At 38.6% G+C, this 20,644-nt stretch overlaps 4 non-coding genes across 4 annotated transcripts; all 4 read right to left on the bottom strand.

Annotated features, from left to right (window-relative positions):
* Positions 1-1,187: 1,187 nt before the first annotated feature.
* LOC123500196 lies at positions 1,188-1,349 on the bottom strand. Its single transcript, XR_006673214.1, has one exon. It is a non-coding gene; the product is annotated as a U1 spliceosomal RNA (small nuclear RNA).
* Positions 1,350-10,428: 9,079 nt separating this feature from the next.
* LOC123500209 lies at positions 10,429-10,542 on the bottom strand. Its single transcript, XR_006673227.1, has one exon. It is a non-coding gene; the product is annotated as a U5 spliceosomal RNA (small nuclear RNA).
* A 3,473-nt stretch (positions 10,543-14,015) lies between these two features.
* Positions 14,016-14,208, bottom strand: LOC123500202. Its single transcript, XR_006673220.1, has one exon. It is a non-coding gene; the product is annotated as a U2 spliceosomal RNA (small nuclear RNA).
* A 1,798-nt stretch (positions 14,209-16,006) lies between these two features.
* Positions 16,007-16,169, bottom strand: LOC123500214. The gene has a single exon (XR_006673232.1). It is a non-coding gene; the product is annotated as a U1 spliceosomal RNA (small nuclear RNA).
* Positions 16,170-20,644: the final 4,475 nt, after the last annotated feature.

The following is a 20,644-nucleotide window of genomic DNA, read 5'->3' as shown; positions in this document are numbered from 1 at the left end:
AAATGAAGTGGCACACAAGGATTGTATCCCCCCAAAAAAGGAAAAAACAAATTATTTTTTTATATTATTCAGAGATGTAATATTAGAACACGAATGTTCAGTACAAACATTAGAGGTCATTTCCGTATTTGTTTTCTTTCATATAAGGCTTAATGTTATAAGAAATCCTAAACTTATTGGTAATACTATTCAGACAATGAATTTGCCATACGCCTGAATGGACATTTGTGTCCTCTTTATGGATTGTCTTTATAATTGAACAATATAAATGAAAAAACATGCCTATATGTTTATTTTGCCCTTAAGAGAAGGATAATGATATGAAAGATTTTTTTAAGAGCTGAAAAATAATTCAGGCAGTAAAGGGTTAAATTCGATTTGAAAAAGTCAAATCGAAAAATATATATTTCCGACGGAAATGAAGTATACCATCAATCGATTCGCTATATTTTTCAACAGAAAAACAGACGCCACATCGGAGATTCCTTGGATGGGTGAAGGTCCAAACTTACCGAAATTTCATATGGTTCTTCAATAACTACTGAACCTTTTTAACGCTGAAACATTGTATAATTTCGGGAACTCTGCAACTATGTATATAATAACCGAGCATGAGCGTCAACACTGATGTAGGTACAATATAAATAATAAAGGAGAAGCATAATAAAGCCTATAAAGCATAACGTTCATGGTACTCTTCTGTAAATATGTGCAAAAGCACCTTATATAATGCATTAATGGACGCACCATGTATTTGTGCAAAAGCACTTGACATTATGCATTAACGGACGCACCACTGAATTACTGTCAGACATCCAGATATACTATACTGCATGTACTGTAGTACCTTAACACACTTGTTCTCATTAACTACCCATTCAAGTATGTAATAGCAACGTGAAATGTCATTCAACAACTGTAACAAGCACGCAGATACAGGAAAGAAAACTCGTTCTCCCCATAGACAGCAGATCAGGCCACTTCAGCGTCACCACAAAACGGTAACGCATCTACCATATTGCCTACCAACTCACATTGCACACCATTATAGACCACGATGGGATGGGTGAAACCACTGCGTCACCATCAAAGTTATAAGCAGAGCCTCTGGGACGGGGCTCTGACAGCATCACGCACACATCTTGTGGAAACTTTGGGGCCACACAAGGTATTCAATAACGGACAATTAAGGGGATGCGCGAACGCAATCCCCGCTATCAAAAATTTCGCACTCGAGTTAACCACATTTGGGTTAATCGCAGGGGTCAGCACCGCCGGAGTGCAATGGTGGGCCTCGCCCTGGGAAAACCGCCTTCATGATCACGGTATCTCCTGTGCCAGGTAAGTATGCTTTCTATCCAAACTCCGCTCAACCAACCCTCAACAGCTAAACACTAACAAAACAGTTACAATATTTTATGCAAGTACTCTTTTAACAGGATATTAACGTTTACGATATTATTACTTTTAAAATTAAATAAAACTTTTTATTCACTGTCTGCCTCACTTCTACACAAGCACTATAGGTATATAATGAAATATATACATATATGTATTGCAAATTACCTGGTTTGTCACCACTCGCAATTTAACAAGGTTGTTTCCACAATAAACGTCGATCCCACACAAATATATGTACATTTTGTCCTTGCAAACAAACGATACAATATGCTCTCGCAAGCAGCTCGACGCAAATCAATCACGTGATCGTTACTTGCTAATACAGTTTTAGCCTAAAGATACTTTTACAATACGGGTCAATAATATGCATTTTAAATATCTATACGTATTTAACTTTGATGTGTCTGTGTTACATAGAATGTCCAAATAGCACAACTTGCTCGAGAATCTCAGGCAATAAGCAAAAGCAGCACGTCATGTGCACCACCACAATTACCTACCATGCTGCCTATACTATATTATAATCTCATCAGGAAGCTTTCCAAGTGCATATATATATATATATATATATATATATATATATATATATATATATATATATATATATATATATATATATATATGATTCCTGCAATGAACTTCACTTTACCCAAGTTCCTGTTAGCCATCACTACTGGTACACAAGTTCTCTATCGTACGCATAATAAACCAGACTCAACAAAACCCAATCTTTACAACTCATTGCATTGCACTTTAGTCGATCATAGCCATATGGAAAGAAAAAAAAATCACCCGAGACAAAACAAATGTTCCTGTGTACAAGACAGTTAGTACCTGAATAAGGATTAACTCCTCTTCTCAGTAGGTAACTCAGGAGCCAAAGTAGCGCGGCTCACTGTATCTGGGACGATATAATCATTATTATAGTAGCAGCAGGTATAGAAAAAAAATTGAATCGTTCACCAACAACACTAAAGAACTGTTGATGGTGTACATAAAACAACTACACCTTTTGTTCATCACAGTATACAGACCCCTAAGCGTAAGTTTAGAACAGCTCAATGAAACCCTCAATAAAATAAATGAGAGATTAATTCAGTTGCGCAAACAGAGAACCAAAGCAACTGTACTGTGTAACTCAACTTCCATTTCTCGATCAGACTACAAGACATAAAAATTAATGGAGGTACTCAGGAAGAGTGGCAAGAAGCTGCTTGTCTAACAAACACTGATACTTAACTCAAATTCAGATAAACAACTAGAAGTAAATAGCCTTGACCTCATCCTCACAAACAATAACAGTCTGATCCACTCCTATGGAGTTTGTGGAACCATCATGTCAGGCCGCAAGGAAATCGAAATTAATATTATCACAAGCTAGCTTGTAAAGCAAGAGCCAAGATACAAAAGAAAATATGCAATGGTAGACCCTCTAGTCTAGACCATCTAAATTTCTACGTCTAAGACGAACTGGAAACAGATTAAAAAATATATACAAGAAATTAAGAGGCAAATCTTAATGATACATTGAAAATTATCGTGATGCACTGCCAGGATATCTGTAAGCTAACCAGAATCTAGCACACTAATGATTCCTAATACTAGTAAACCAAACACTAATGAATTTAGACCAATAGCTTTAACCAACACAGGGTACAAATTATCAATGTTTCAATGGTAAGTACAGAAGAACATATAGAGAGAAATCGGTACGTTAAGGATAATCAGGCTGGATTTATGGTGGAAGGATAGAGTAGAAATTAACCTATTTATTGTGTAGAAAAATAATTTAAAAGTAAAAAAAAATCTTTAATTGTAATTTTAATAGATTTTTCTAAAGCTTCTGACAGTATTAAAATGGATTATAGAACTAAAACTTTAATGGAATAACAAATAAATGAAAAAGTAATAGACTTAGCTAATAAGTAAACTTTACACAGGATACGAAACTAGAATAAAACTTGAAACAAAAAATATAACAATACCAATACCAAGTGGCATCAGACAGGGATGTATACAGGCTTCACAACTTTTAAATTAATACTTTAAAATAAAACACAAATGGGAAAAATAAAATTTATACTTCAAGGATAACATCTTAAATGTAACACCATTATTTTTTGCGGATGATGGAATGCTGTCAGCAAGTAATACAGAAGATGCAGAGTGGTAGGAGAGGTAATGGAGATAGGAAAGAACGTGAAAAATTAATAAACAAGCTAGTAATATCATAATCTTTAATATGAAAGCCAAGTCTCACGAAATGGCAGAAATATGGAAAGACAGAACAAAACATCTAGAATAACCATAAATGACACTAAAACCTTTTTTTAAAGTACATCAACTAAACATGATAAAAAAAAAAAAAAAAAGCTGCAAGAATGGCCAACTTAACAAATTCACTAATTGCAAGGAGTTGTTTCAGACTGTTAATCGGAAAAATATACTGGAAAAGTATAGCTCTGCAATCCATCCTGTAAGATGTCAATATTAAAGATTTTACTAATGAAGAAAGAGAAATTACAAAGGATAGAAAATAGCCTAGGTAGAAAAAACAGCGTTAACCCTGAGTACCACGACATGTTTCCATATTCATTCAACTTACTTTGGTGATTTTATGCAGCTTTAGAGACTTTTGACCTCCACAGACCCTTCCGAATGTCAATAAAATGGTCTAATCATACACAAATTTCAAGGTAAAACTGTGTCCCAGTACTGAAGGGGTTAAGAAGATAAGGTTTTTGAGTATGAGAGCACGAATATTGGAAGGGCAGCAAAAATATCTACATATATTGAGAGGTGAAGGCAATGCACTGCTTGAGAGAGTGTAGAAGAAATGTGAATGGCAAATAAACTGAATACTTAGATTGATAAAAGGATTAACAAAAGATAGGAAAACAGAAGGAATTAGAAGTGGAAATGTAAGCAATGATGAAATAAGTAAGAAAATTAAGGAATAAGACACACACATAAGGAAAATAGAACTGGAAAAAGTTAATCTAAATATGTATAATGAATGGAGAAAAAAACATGGAAAGTTAAAAAGAAATACAGACAAAGGCAAGGAGGTCCAGAGTTTACCAGAGAAAGGTATAGAAGACAGAGTATTGGTTAACTCTTGCGTTAGAGAACTGGGAGAAATAGGGGCGCACAGCGAGGCCATACGAGGAGGGGAGGCATGCACTTAGCAAGATCAAAAGGGCAGTTATCATGAAAATAGCGATACAAGATAGCAAGAGATGCAACATACCGGCGAAGAGAAAGAGGCTGAAGACAGTCAGTTAAAGGAAGGGAATTGATGAGACGAAAAGCGTTTGATCCCACCCTATTTAATAGAAGTCTTAAATTATTGATAGTAGATGTTAGGTGTAATCAAATATATATTTAAGATTAGGACGTGTGCAGAATTTTTTAATCTGCCTCAATTTTCGTGTTACATGTGTAATAGACATACGAAATATTAAATAACATGAGCCTTTATTATATAGTCTTGTAAGATTAACTACATCAGATATGGAAAGATAGAATATTTACATTATTTTATCAATTCCTCTTAAATTTATTGTTAACAGTTATTGTAATAAGCTTGATGAATTATGTCAAATAACTCCTTTCTTTATAAATAGCCTAGTTGGATTAGCAACACTAGATACAGAAGATAGAGCATTAATCTTATAAATACACCTTCAAGAATTATATCACTGAATAATTACACGGTATAACAAAATTTTGACTTTTCTTTTCTTTGGTCAATTAATGTTATTTTATATTCCTTTCATCTAAAAAACGAAGAATATAATGCTTATTCTCTTAAAACTTTGATTTTTATAAACTGGCCAGCGATGTTTTGAAATCCAGACAGATTCTACACTAATTTGGTGAAAAAAAAATAAATAACTTTCTAGATGACTCCAGAACCTTCAAAACTATTCTTTCCAAACGTTTCACGAACTTCTAGAACATTCTTGCAACGTATATGGCAGTATAAATGCAGGGAACGTATGCTTAACAGGTCAGTTCACTTCTAGCCGTTAATGTGTAAACAAGTCGATCGTCATCAGTCATTACTATCTGCATTTATCAAGCATGGCATCCAGAGGTTGTAAGCATCCGGCAGACGCATTTTGCTACGTCTGTGGCGAGTTTATCAAAACTAGAGCTAAAAAGTACTCAGGAAAGATCACTGAAAAAGCGCGAGGCCTACAATGCATATTTCGGCATGCCTGTCAGGGAGCAGGACAAACCTTGGGCACCTCATTTGACCTGCGAACTCTGGAAAAGAACTCTGCAAGATAAGAAAAACACTATATATATATATATATATATATATATATATATATATATATATATATATATATATATATATATATATCTCAGTACAGTAATACTCCGCTCAACGAACAGGATAGGGGGTGTCAAAGCTGTTCGTAGAGCAAAAATTCGTTAAGCGGACGTAATTTTCCCTTAGGAAATAATGGAAATAGGGGGGGATGCGTTCTGGGCTGGTCCCAACATACCACATGGGTTAAAAAAAAAAAAAAATTATATATACGTTTGGCAGCATATTGGTCCACCGCTGTACCACTACTTTTATGATGTCATGAGTCATTGGAAGTTAGAGGAGCTACGTACAAATTCTCTCACATTCTCTCAGTTATGTTCACAAAACAATATTTCTATTAGCTTTTTACAAACCTTGCCCCCAAGAAAGGATTGTTTTGTAATGCATTAAGTGAAATCTTACATGGAATACCAAGAAATAAAGCAGAGAGGAGATCAGCCACAGACGAAGCGGGAGACTCGCGGCCACTCGGCCGCTTCTTCTTCTTGTGACCCTTTTAGCTTGGCATGTTGTCTTTCCCCCATGATATTTGTTTTCACTCCTCTATTGCCTGCTATAATGGATATCATATCTTAGTATTCATATACGCTCATGCCATGAGGATAACCTCGACTGCGTGGCACTGATTGATAGTGAATTATTAATGAAATACCGCGATATTTTATTAGTAATTCACTATCACTCGTGCCACGGAGTCAAGGTTATCCTCATGGCATGAGTGTACAGTATATGAATACTAAGATTTTGATATCCATTATAGCAGGCAATAGAGGAGTGAAAACATAAACATTATGATGAAAGTAACACGCAAGCAGAAGGGTCACAAGAAGAAGAAGCCGAGTTTTCCGCGAGTCTCCCGCTTCGTCTGTGGCTGATCTCATCTCTTCTTTATTTTTTGGTAATCCATGTAAGATTTCACTTTATGCATTACAAAACAAAACTTTTTGTGGGGCAAGGTTTGTAAAAAGCTAATAGAAATGTTTTGTGAACAAAAATGCATATATAAGATATAACACCAACTCCAGAGGTGGTGTTCCCAGCAACCTCAGAGCAACCTGATAGCAACCTTGTCACCGTTCCTCCAAGCGTTCATGGACGCCATTTCGCTGCAGGAGGTTGCTCTGACGTTGTTAAAGAATCTTGGATCCAGCTCCAGGAGTGCTAGAGACAGAGGCTGGGAGCTAGCCAATTAATCACAGCGAAGCTACTGCGTTTGGTCCCTCACCCGGCAAATTCAAACCCACAAAATTCGCTAAAACAGATGTGGTTGTAATTTATGCGAACTTTTTGGTCTAACTTTGTATAGTACGTTAAACCGGAAATTCGTTAGACAAACGTTCGTTAAGCGGAGTATTACTGTATATACTTTTATATTTTAACATATCCTATTACACTGAGTTGAATGTATCTATATTTTTACATTTATGTTTTCATTCTGCTTTTTACAGGTTGGTACAGAGGGGAAAACAGAGCTATGAGATTTGCAATCCCCGAATTTAGAGGGAACCAACTGATCACTCAAGCCATTGCTTTTTCTGTATGGTAGACCCTTCCAAACGTTGAGCAGGCAAAAATGCGCCTGCTATCATATATCCTGACCTTCTGTCATCCATTGCGCCAGTGCCACACTGCTCTGAGCTCCCCGTACCCACTCCTCCTAAGAGAGAGCAGCAGTGTTTACAAAAGGAAAGTAGTTCAGAACATGAAGATACTGACCCAGAGTTCAGAGACGTAACTGATGAGAGAAATCCATTCTACCCCACCCAAGAAGACATCAATGACCTGATCAGAGATCTTGACCTCACGAAGTCAAATGGCGAGCTTTTAACGTCGAGATTCAAGCAGTGGAATTTGCTAGATGAGGGTGTGCACATATCAGGTCAGAGAAAGCGTCACCAGCATTTTTCAAGCTTTTTCACTCGTCAAAATGAGCTTTGCTTTTGCCACAATGTAACTGGTCTGTTTGAGGCAATGGAATTACCCTTAACCCCAAAGAGTGGCGGCTCTTTATCGACAGCTCGTGCAGAAGCCTCAAAGCAGTGCTGCTTCATAACGGGAAATGGTACCCATCTCTCCCCCTCACCCACTCTGTCCAGCTCAAAGAGGAATACAAGAGTGACTGTCAAGATGCCTTGAAATATTAAGAGTACCGTTGGGAGGTTATAGGAGACTTAAAAATGGTGGCTTTCCTGATGGGTCTCCAAAGCGGCTTTACCAATTATCCTTGTTATCTTTGTGTTTGGGACAAAAGAACTACTCATTTCTAATGTGTCTATTGTCTCACTGGTGTGATTCTAGAATAAATAAATGCTATTATTGCATTATATGTCGTTTTGTATCTACTTTACTCAAGTCAAACTTTCAAAAATGTCATTATCCTGGACAATTAGAAATGAATATAAGTATTTTTTCATGTTTTCTAGACATAAGCAAATAAGAAATAACAGTTTCAACTCAAGGACAAAACCTTTGTTACACAGCGATCGTTCAAAATCAGAGCACGTTAATGTAAAACGATCTTATGCAAAAACTTATTTATAGAAAACAGTTATGTTCTCAGTTCTTAAAAAAATAATGACATTAAACAACTTGACAATTCACCATATATAAAGGTTATACGTACCAAACTTTTTTTTTCGTTCAACTAAATACAATACGAATCACCCTTTATTGTAAGCAGAAGAATCAAGCGTAAGCATTGAGTTTTAAAGTGTGTTTTCAATAATAATAAAACAAATTCTGCAATATTTGCACCGCAATGGGCTTCGGGAAGGAGGAGGTGGGTGGAAAGAGCATCAGACAGCATTTTCTGCTATTACTTAACATCGCTTATCTTCAGCTAACCTTGTATACACAGCGACCTGCTATGTAGGGAAGACAGGGCTAGTTGTATACTGGGGTAAGTTGATACAATCTCATTAGCTTCAATATGTGGCAACAGATGGAGGTCAGATTTTAGTGGCATGTAAACATCAGCATCGGTCACATTCTCGGAGAGAGAAAGCCACTGGTGACTACGGTCTTTAAAACTACAACCAAAAATCTGTTTTTGGCATCTTGAGTAAGTATTCTGGCTTTTCAAAATATTTTTAAAGATCTTGTTGCAGCTAAAGTTCACTAAAGTTGACTTAATTACTTGAAACAGCTGTCCTTTTGCTCGATTTATGATAACAATTTATTTTCCTAAAACTTGACTGAATAGCCTAAGTTATGAAGTGAAGTGATATGGTCACCTTGTGGCTTGTTGTTACAAGTTGTAACAACTTGTCCCATAAAGGGATAATTTCATATTCAACTGGTGTAATTTAATTACAGGGCTATCAAACAGAGTACGGACCTACAAAAGAAAGACAAATCGATCTGATAGATGTAACACAAATATTTTGGAGTTTGCAGCCGAGCGTGTCATCAATCATAATGATAGCTTACGGAAAGTGGCTGATGACTACAAGATACGTCCAGATCATTAATGCCCCAATATTTTATCACATGAGTGGAGATTTTGGATATTTGACGAAATAAACTGGTGAAGAAGTATGTATGTATGTATGTATAATAGGCTATGTATGTAGCCTATGTATGTTTGTATGTATGTATGTATGTATGTTTGTATGTATGTTCCTAAAATAGTTCAGTTGACACTAATCAAACTTTCCTCTCTTTCAGATTAGTTTTATGACCCCGCATCGTTATAAAGTCTGCTGGGAAAAAAAAAAAAATAGAAAGGACATTGAACAGTATTGGTGTCTTGCATGTGGTGGAAACTGATCAAATTCAGCCCCAGGGGAGCAATGAGTATAATGTATCGAATGCAAAGATTGGGCAGATGAAAACTGCACAGATGGGAATGCTTGTTACGTGTGTAAACTCTGTGAATGAAGAAATTTACGTTTTGTTTTTGTTTCCAAAGGATATATTTCATTTTGCATTTTTGTAACAACTTACCCCATCGTATATAACGATGTAAATAAAAAGTTTTTGTGTTACTTTGTTATTTCTCAGAAATTAAGAAATATATAATCTTTATGATTATTGTTTTTGGTAATATACATGATAAACTTCCATGGTAGATTTTCATTTAAGTTACCTTCTGTACATTTTGTTAGAGGCAAAAATAGTAAACCTGTAACAACTAGCCCCGGTCTCCCTTATCAGTAATATATATAAAATGCCCCTCAAGTATTATTGACTACGTATGCTTATATCATGGCATCAGGCTCTGCTTGGCGACCATCGCACTCAGACCCAGCCTGAAAGAGGCGGCCTCCTCCCCAGCCGCAAGATCAGAGACATTTGCCACATGTGCTCACAGATGTGATATTGTGGGTGTTCAGGGCGGCATCACTACTCCACTTCCCTTCCCGACATAGAAATGACGACGACGAGCGGCAGATGTCACCACGCCACCCAAGGGCATATGAATGTCGTGAATACACGTAATTACTTTACATGCAAGTGCTTTGTATATGTAAATATATATGAACATGTAATATATACAAAATAAACCTTCACTTCTTACTGAAAAAGGCATTGGGAAGGTCAAATTACCACCACTGTATTGTAAAATAAAGATTCTATGCTTTGCCAGAGACACCAAAACGTTATATTGTGCAATATATTCTGTTATCATCGACAGAACATCAGCATTAATATCTTGATGCCGTTTCATATACATTTTGTTATGAAGCCCACTATGTGGGCCAATAAAAATTTCTTAAGACTCATTGAGTTGTTCCCCTCCACGGAAATCTTTAGTAAAAGGCGAAAGATTTATGCGTTTTGAAGGGAAACCAGAGTTATGTTGAACGACCAAGCTCTGGACCAATACCTTTAAACCTGAACACCTGCGCAGGCTCCATGTCAGAGTAAGAAAGGCAAGTCTATGCTTAACGTACACTTTTTTCTGTAATACCGCTCATAATGATACATATTCAACACTTTTACTCCAACAATATTAAAATACTTATAAAGAATCATACTTTTGTTTAGCATTTTACATTGCAAAAATCTCAAGTAGTAAGTATATAGTTTGTCGGGATGCCCTTCTTCCATGCACACGTTTAGGGTTCATCTCAGATGTACCTACTGGATGCACAACCTACTCGTGTTCTATTGATTCTGTCGTGAACATTTCGCAAGACCTGCATTCTTCACATGTTTACTCATCATGGTATAAAAGCAACGTTCAGACAGTTTACTTATTTAACCATACCCTGAACACATGTATTTATAAGATATTAATATTAGACTGCAAAAACCACAATCATACATTTCAATTATATTAAAATAACCAACACAAAGTTGTTCATTTCTACTATCATATCGTTAATCTCAAACATAGTCTCCATCTTAGAAGTTGACAGTCTCTGGTGGTGCAACGATAGCAAACACTCTCTACCAGTTGTTTAGGACCCGTGTGCCGCGGCATCAAAGGGCAGACTACCGTTACATTTACTAACGGTGCCGGCAAAATTCAGGGCTAAAACAATTTCCGTACTACCGTCACTCTCTCCCTCTTTTATTCGATAAACAAAGGTAAACCAACACATTTTGCACATAATTCATAATAATTATCGGCTACGCTGCTGCAGAAGTTTAAAGGTGTTGCCACTCTTCTATTTTTTCTCATTCTTCAGTTACCCGTCTGCCTGCAAAGGCGGCAGGACTTATGTATTGTATTTAGCCAAGTTCTTAGAGTCGTTTATTCATTTGCCTTTTCCATTTTTTATTCATTCATTGTGAAGTAATAGTATTTTCTGTATACTTAAGAACACCAAAAGCTAAATTTAAGACTTTTATCCTCTAATAGTAACTGCAAACATATTGTAAATTGTGATTATTTGTAATTCTTTTCTAACTAGAATTCATACTCCCTAAAAAATGAGCAGGGGACTTTTGCAGGGCTTGCTAAGGGTGCTTCAAACCAAAAAAGTTTGCGAACTTTTGCTCTATACAAACCTGACATGTAGCAGTGACTGTTTACACTAACCTAACACCACTGATAACCTTTAACATGCTTTTCTTCACTATGGCGAAAAGGAAATTAACGTGATAGGTTGTTGGAATTGGATACAGTAATTATTGCAAATGAGATTACTTCTTTAGTCTTTTTTTTTTTTTCACCGAGATTTTGGGAGTTTACGATCACGCGCGCATATCGTGTGTGTGTGTAATTCACCGTTTGATCTGCTGCAGTCTCTGACGAGACAGCCAGACGTTACCCTACGGAACGAGCTCAGAGCTCATTGTTTCCGATCTTCAGATAGGCCTGAGACCAGGCACACACCGGGACAACAAGGTCACAACTCCTCGATTTACATCCCGTACCTACTCACTGCTAGGTGAACAGGGGCTACACGTGAAAGGAGACACACCCAAATATCTCCACCCGGCCGGGGAATCGAACCCCGGTCATCTGGCTTGTGAAGCCAGCGCTCTAACCACTGAGCTACCGGGCCGTGTGTGTGTGTGTGTGTGTGTGTGTGTGTGTGTGTGTGTGTGTGTGTGTGTGTGTGTGTGTGTGTGTGTGTGTGTGTTTACCTAGTTGTATTTACCTAGTTGTAGTTTTACAGAGCCTGGGCTTTATGCTCGTGTGGCCCCGTCTCCATATCTACACATATCCAATTTTTCTTTAAAACTATGTACACTCTTTGCTGACACCACTTCCTCACTCAAACTGTTCCAAGTCTCAACACATCATTGAAGGCAACTAAATTTTTTAACATCTTCTAGACATCTTCTCTTCCTCAGTTTCTTACTATGCTATCTTGTGCTTCTAATGTCATATTCTTCTCTCAGGATTAGTTTCTCATTATCCACTTGGTCTATTCCGTTAATCAATTTATAAACTTGTATCAGATCCCCTCTCTCTCTTCTGTGTTCCAGGGTTGACAGATCCATTGCTTTTAGTCCCTTTAAATTCTGGAACCATTCTTGTAGCCATTTTTTGTAGTCTCTCCAATTTCCTTATGTGTTTTTTTTATGGAGGGTCCACACAACTCCTGCATATTCCAATCTAGGTCTTATTTTAGTACTTATCAATTTCTTCATCATTTCTTTGTCCATATAGTGTGTGTGTGTGTGTGTGTGTGTGTGTGTGTGTGTGTGTGTGTGTGTGTGTGTGTGTGTGTGTGTGTGATTCACCTCGGTCGTCTGCTGGTCAACCAGCCAGTCTTCCCCAATACGGAGCGAGCTCAGACCTCATAGACCGATCTTCGGGTAGGACTGAAACCACATCAACACACAACACACACTTGGAAAGCGAGGCCACAACCCCTGGAGTTACATCTCGTACCTATTTACTGCTAGGTGAACAGGGGCCACATATTGAGAGACTTGCCCATTTGCCTTGCCGCTTACCGGGACTCGAACCCGGCCCTCTAGATTGTGAGTCGAGCGTGCAAACTAGGGATGTACCGATGCATCGGTATCGGTATCGGAATCGGCGGTATCGGCCCATTTTTTAGGTATCGGTATCGGCTTATTGTATGCCGATACTTCCGATACCTAAAAGGAATTTACTACTTAGTGATATATTCGATATAAGATATTGATGATACCAAATTAATATATACGACGTATTAAGTTTCCGTAGTGATTACCGTATGTCATAGAATACTGTTTTCTGTGGTAATAAGCCACAATCTCTAAATTGGACGTGTATGAAACGCGTATAGGCTGAACTCAGGCATCCTGTCAGTGTCACACGGTCGGTCATGAGTCACCACGCATTCTCACTGTCTCTCAGTCAGATGCTGCTCCTCCACCCACACAAAGTTCACACAGGTGAAAAGCTTATGTTTTTTAACTATAATCTAAGAATGTCAAACTTCAGATATTGAGAATAAAACAAAATGATTTGGTAATATATATATTACCCAGCCATTCTTCCCCATTACGGAGCGAGCTCAAAGCTCATAGACCGATCTTCGGGTAGAACTGAGACCACATAACACACTCCACACACCGGGAAAACGAGGTCACAACCCCTCGAGTTACATCCCGTACCTACTTACTGCTATAGGTGAACAGGGGGAACACATTAAGAGACTTGCCCATTTCCCGCGCCGCTTACCGGGATTCGCACCCAGCCCTCTCGATTGTGAGTCGAGCGTGCTAACCACTACACTACTCGGTGTGTGTGTGTGTGTGTGTGTACTGTAGAGATTAACTAAAATAGAAGGAATGTCAACAATCTAAAAAAAAAAATAAGTACATGGACTGCTATGCAGACGCAGATAAGGATTCCAGATGCAATGCTAATTCTCCCCGGGGGGAGTGGACCGATCCCGGAAGTACTGCAATACCGGGCCGATCCGCGGCAAAGGTGGAGCAAGCCCCTAGCACTTCGCCATAGTCCAAAAATCAGATTAATATCGTAGATCCCACATGGGGATCGTATCAGATATTAAGCTGATAAGAACAGATACTACACTTTGATCTTAGCCAAAAGGCCGAGAAGCGATACCCGCCAACAGGAACGCAAGAGCCACACTCCCAAAGACTGAACACCCAGGCCGATCAGTGATTTACTATGCTATTGGTATCTAACCCTCGTCTTATTTACAGATTGACTTCAAGTCTATGATAGGAAATTAAATATATTCTCAATCCTTAAGATTCATTACACTGATTCATTACACTGGTTCCTTAACCAGTGTAATGAATACGCAGGTGTCACTGCATAAAAATTTTCCGGGAAAAACAAAAATACTCCAGGAACAATGAATGGCATTGATATTAAGCATCAAACAGAGATAGCTACAAGTGGAACTGACGTTCCTAGCAGCAATTAGTTTCCATCTCACTTTTTTACTTTTTTTTCCTCGATCTAATCGACAAAAGATTAAGCTACTGGAAGTAATGCATTTGTGTGCTTTATGAAATTTAGTTTTTAGTATCAAGGAATGTTTACATCTTGTACTGATACTCTATAAACCTTTAATAATAATAAATAATAGTAATGAATGTTTACACAACGGGGCAAAATTTTGTGTATTAGAAACTTCATCACATACTGAATATCAACATGATCAAAACTTTCTCGAGAATCTCTGGCAACAAAACAGAGTAAGCATGTTATATACACCAGCATAACCAACAAGCTGCCTCTACCATGCCATAATCTTATCAGGCAGCTTCACAGGTGTATATAGACAAGAAGTCCTGCAATGAGCTTTCCACCATAACACTGATATTCTTCCCTATACCTAAGTTGGCCATCAATAAGGCTACGCAAGTTTTCTGTGCTATTATGAACCAGAGTCACGTAAACCCAACATTTTACAAGTAATTTATCTGCATGCAATATTGTTTTGATTTTGCATTTCCTGACCCCATTAGTGAAAGACATAACTCGATCGATCTAATGCTCCCCCACCCAAAACATCCGATTTCCCACAGATAATTGGGAGTGACAAGTAGGCGCATTAAGTTTGATTTGAAAAAGTCAAATAAAAAAATATACATTCCCGACGGATATGAAGTATGCCATCAATCCATTCGCTATATTTCTCAACAGAAAAACAGACGCCACATCGGAGATTCCTTGGATGGGTGAAGGTCCAAACTCACCGAAATTTCATATGGTTCTTCAATAACTACTGAACCTTTTTAACGCTGAAACTTTGTATAATGTCGGGAACTCTCCAACTATGTATATAATAACCGAGCATGTGCGTCAACAAACACTGATGTAGGTGCAATATAAATAATAAAGGAGAAGCAATATAAAGCCTATAAAGCATAACGTTCGTAGTACTCTTCTGTAAATATGTGCAAAAGCACCTTATATAATGCAATAATGGACGCACCATGTATTTGTGCAAAAGCACTTGACATTATGCATTAATGGATGCACCACTGAATTACTGTCACTAACATCCAGATATGCTATACTGCATGTACTGTAGTACCTTAACACACTTGTTCTCATTAACTACCCATTCAAATATGTAATAGCAACGAGAAATGTCATTCAACAATTGTAACAAGCACGCAGATACAGGAAAGAAGACTCGTCCTCCCATAGACAGCAGATCGGGCCACTTCAGCGTCACCACAAAACGGTAACGCATCTACCATATTGCCTACCAACTCACATTGCACACCATTATAGACCACGATGGGATGGGTGAAACCACTGCGTCACCATCAAAGTTATAAGCAGAGCCTCTGGGAGGTGGTAGGGGCCTCTGCAGCATCACGCAGACTATCTTAGTGGCAACTTTGGGGCCATACAAGGCATTCAATATCTCAAACATTTAGGGGGATGCGCGAACGCAATCCCCCGCTATCAAAAATTTCGCACTCGAGTTAACCACATTTGGGTTAATCGCAGGGGTCAGCACCGCCGGAGTGCAATGGTGGGCCTCGCCCTGGGAGAACCGCCTTCATGATCACGGTGTCTCCTGTGCCAGGTAAGTATGCATTTTATCCAAACTCCGCTCACCCAACCCTCAACAGCTAAACACTCGCAAAACTGTTACAATATTTTATGCAAGTACACTTTTAACAGGATATTAACGTTTACGGTATTATTACTTTTAAAATTAAAAAAAACTATTCATTCACTGCCTGCCTCACTTCTACACAAGCACTATAGGTATATAATGAAATATATACATATACATATTGCAAATTACCTGGTTTGTCACCACTCGCATTTTAACAAGGTTGTTTCCACAATAAACGTCGATCCCACACAAGTATATGTACATTTTGCACTTGCAAACAAACGATACAATATGCTCTCGCAAGCAGCTCGACGCAAAACAGTCACGCGATCGTTACCTGCTAATACAGTTTTAGCCTAAAGATACTTTTACAATACGGGTCAATAATATGCATTTTAAATATCTATACGTATTTAACTTTGATGTCCTTGTTACATAGAATGTCCAAATAGCACAACTTCCTCGAGAATCTCAGGCAATAAGCAAAAGCAGCACGTCATGTGCACCACCACAATTACCTACCACGCTGGCTATACTATATTATAATCTTATCAGGCAGCTTTCCAAGTGCATATATATATATATATATATATATATATATATATATATATATATATATATATATATATATATATATATATGGTATTACTGCAGAGTTTCACCACAATCAGCTATGTGTTTTTTACCCACCTCAAGAGATAGAGCTCCTGATTACGAGTAATTTGAACCTCATATATACTATATACTGAATGGCGACACAGATTTTTTAAAATGTAAGCGTGTTTTGGTGATAGCCGTGACAATAGCCTCCCACATCAAACCCTGCTGCACACTGATGGTGTCATGCGCTCGCGGCGGCTCGGCGGGCTCCGTGACATACCATTGTCTGAGCATGCGCTTAATTGTTAACGCTGATTGGTTCTGTTCTTTGAAACTGAAGCGGTGGCCAATGCAAAAAAAAAATAAATAAATAAATAAATAAATTATTTCCACCAATCACGATGGCCCCTGAGGTTAGGTTTAGTTAGGTTAGGTTAGGTTTGGTTTAGTTAGGTTAGGTTAGGTTGGGTTAGGTTGGGTTAGGTTAGGTTAGATTAGGTTTAGTTAGGTTAGGTTAGGTTAGGTTAGGTTAGGTTAGGTTAGGTTTGGTTAGGTTAGGTTAGGTTAGGTTAGGTTTGGTTAGGTTAGGTTAGGTTTAGTTAGGTTAGGTTAGGTTAGGTTAGGTTGGGTTGGGTTGGGTTGGGTTAGGTTAGGTTAGGTTGGGTTAGGTTAGGTTAGATTACGTTAAGTTGGGTTAGGTTAGGTTAGGTTAGATTGGGTTTAGTTAGGTTTAGTTAGGTTAGGTTGCGGTAGGTTAGATTAGGTTGGGTTGGGTTGGGTTGGGTTGGGTTGGGTTGGGTTGGGTTCTTTACTAGAGGAAACTATTCTTTTCTAGTAGATTTCGGCTTGTTTTTAATTAATTTACCAGTTGTTGTTTTTTATGCAAATCATAATATGTTTCCGGGCTGTAAAAAAAAATTGGTTGATTTGCGCCAAAACAAGTGGTATTTTAATTAAAAGCAAGCCGAAATCTACCAAAAAGGGCAAGGTGGTGAAACTCTGTAGGTTTACCATATATATATATATATATATATATATATATATATATATATATATATATATATATATATATATATATATATATATATATATATATATATATATATATATATATATATATATATATATATATATATATATATATATATATATATATATATATATATATATATATATATATATGATTCCTGCAATGAACTTCACTTTACGCAAGTTGCTGTTGGCCATCATTACTGGTACACAAGTTCTCTATCGTACACATAATAAATCAGAGACTCATCAAAATCCAATCTTTACAACTCATTCCATTGCACTTTAATCGATCATATCCATATGGAAAGAAAAAAAATCACCCGAGACAAAACAATGTTCCTGTGTACATGGCAGTTAGTACCTGAATAACAATTAACTCCTCTTCTCAGTAGGTAACTCAGGAGCCAAAGTAGCGCGGCTCACTGTATCTGAGACTATATAATCATTATTATAGTAGCAGCAGGTATAGAAAAATATTGAATCGTTCACCAACAACACTAAAGAACTGTTGATAGTGTACATATTTTGCCACCACTGTCCCTCTTCCCCTCATACCTTTCTTCTTTTCGCACCGGCGACCGGAGCCAGGATCGGGCCTTAGGCAAGCCCGCTTTCCGCACTCCTAGCCAGCCAGGGGTTTCTAGGTTGGCCAGAGCGGCCTAGAGATTCCTTGGTAGCGTGCCAGCCCTCCCTTCGGGTTAGACAGTTAGGGATATCTTCAAAGAGCTCAGGATCCCCCTTGGGATACAGGACATAGGGCGATAGGTAACAGTCTTAGACTGTTATAGGTCTCCCTAGGATAACCCACCCCCCTTTCTTTTCACCAACAGAGACTCCTCACCCATGACCGAAGGATGAGGAACGAACGCCCCCCGGATCGCACCATACGGTATCGTATAAAGACTAATAACCTTCCTGCTGACCTTAGTAATGTCTTCTTTTCCCAAACACAGGTACCTCATACGAAATGCTTCAAGTCTGGACCCTATATCATCGTAGGTGTTGCCAGCGAAGCAGACCGGGACAAACACACCACCAGCGCTGCCACCGGAAAACTTCAAGCCCTTGGTTTTGAGCTCGTTGAGTCTCAAGACCAAATATCTGCCAAAACCATCCTTGCCCGCCGTGTCGACGATTACATCCTCCAAATGAGTGTCGAAACTCTAAGAGATGAAATCGAAGACAAAAACAACATAAAAATCGCAGACATAAAAATAATCCCCAAGGCACACATGATCAAACTCAGACTCAACAACAAACAAGAAGCAGAAAACACAAAAAACAAGGGTATCAAAGCCTTCTCCCAGATCATCCCACACTACAACATAAACATAGAGGAATACCTACCTGTTACACAATGCTACAAATGCTACCAATACACTCACCGGACAAACCAGTGCAAGGAACAGGAACAATCGTGCTCTAAGTGCGCAGCTAAGGGCCACGATTATAAGAACTGCCAAGCACCTACACTAAAATGTATTAACTGCGACGGTGATCACACAGCCGTTTCATTTAAATGCCAGATTAAACGGGAACAGCAAAAAACAACAAAACTCCTCTACACCAGCCACAAACACAGTATCTTACGCCCAAATTACCACACCAACCACCTCTGCCGCACCAGCCACTACAGCACCTACACAAACACAACCCAACACGGAAAAACTCTTACTAGCAGAAACAATCATTAAATACTCTATTCACCTCTCTCTTGGGGACCTACAAAAACAAACAGACCTAATGAACTCTCTCTTAAAACATAACGGCTGCCCCACAATATCTTTCCCACAACAGTACATAGAAAACAACAAACAACATTACCAACAAAAATACACAGAACAAATGGAAAAAACTCCTCCAACCACTTCATTCCTACCACAGGATTCTTCCTCCTCTGGTGACACCAGTCCGAGCTCACCACCGGCCCTCCTTATTGCCGAAGAGACATCTGGGGAACCGCAGCCCCAGAAGCCCTCTCTACCGGAACCTGCTACAAACACCGACACTAACAGCAACTCCACACACACCACCACCAACAACAACGCCACCGCCACTAACAACACCACCACTAACAACACCAACACCACAAAAACAACCCTTGATACAAAGCGACACCTCCTTGTTCCACCCCAACCCTCCCTCCTCTACACGTACCGCGTTAAGAGGAAGGAAAAACATATAAAGAAATATGATAACAATTATGCAATTAAACTGTCGCGTCTTCTGGAATAACAGACACCTTATCTCAGAAGCCATCCTATCTACCGATCCAGACATTGTTCTCCTCAACCACACTGGTCTTCCTCCTAAACCCCTCAAACATTACGGCTACAATACACGATACACGATAGAACGCCTTATGACGGCGTAGCCGTCATGGTTAAAAACAACATAAAACACGTACACATAACCGACTGGCCATCAGAACACTTCCTTGCAACCAAAATTCACACTCAGCACGGGCAATTCCTAGTTGCCACAACATATGCAAGACCAAACACTGGACTTCCTCTGAACAGTTTAACTAACCTTTTCAACAACACAAACATACCAGTCTACGTTTTAGCTGACCTCAACGCCACACACACAGCCTTTCGTCACAACAGCAACAACAGACACGGACAAGAACTCCTCATGCTCACACAACTCAAACGCCTCCGGTTCCTTGGCCCAGATTTTCCTACCTGCTTCACCAATCATGGATCTGGCAGACCCGACCTCATCCTCTCCAACCGCCAGTCCTTACCCTTCCATCACCACATCTCCCACGGACCACCCTGTGGCTCAGACCACGTTCCCTCATCCTTAAAAT

The sequence above is a fragment of the Portunus trituberculatus genome, chromosome 50, assembly GCF_017591435.1.
Source record: "Portunus trituberculatus isolate SZX2019 chromosome 50, ASM1759143v1, whole genome shotgun sequence".
In the NCBI taxonomy this organism is placed as follows: Eukaryota; Metazoa; Arthropoda; class Malacostraca; order Decapoda; family Portunidae; genus Portunus; species Portunus trituberculatus.
This window is presented reverse-complemented; position numbering and strand designations above follow the sequence as displayed.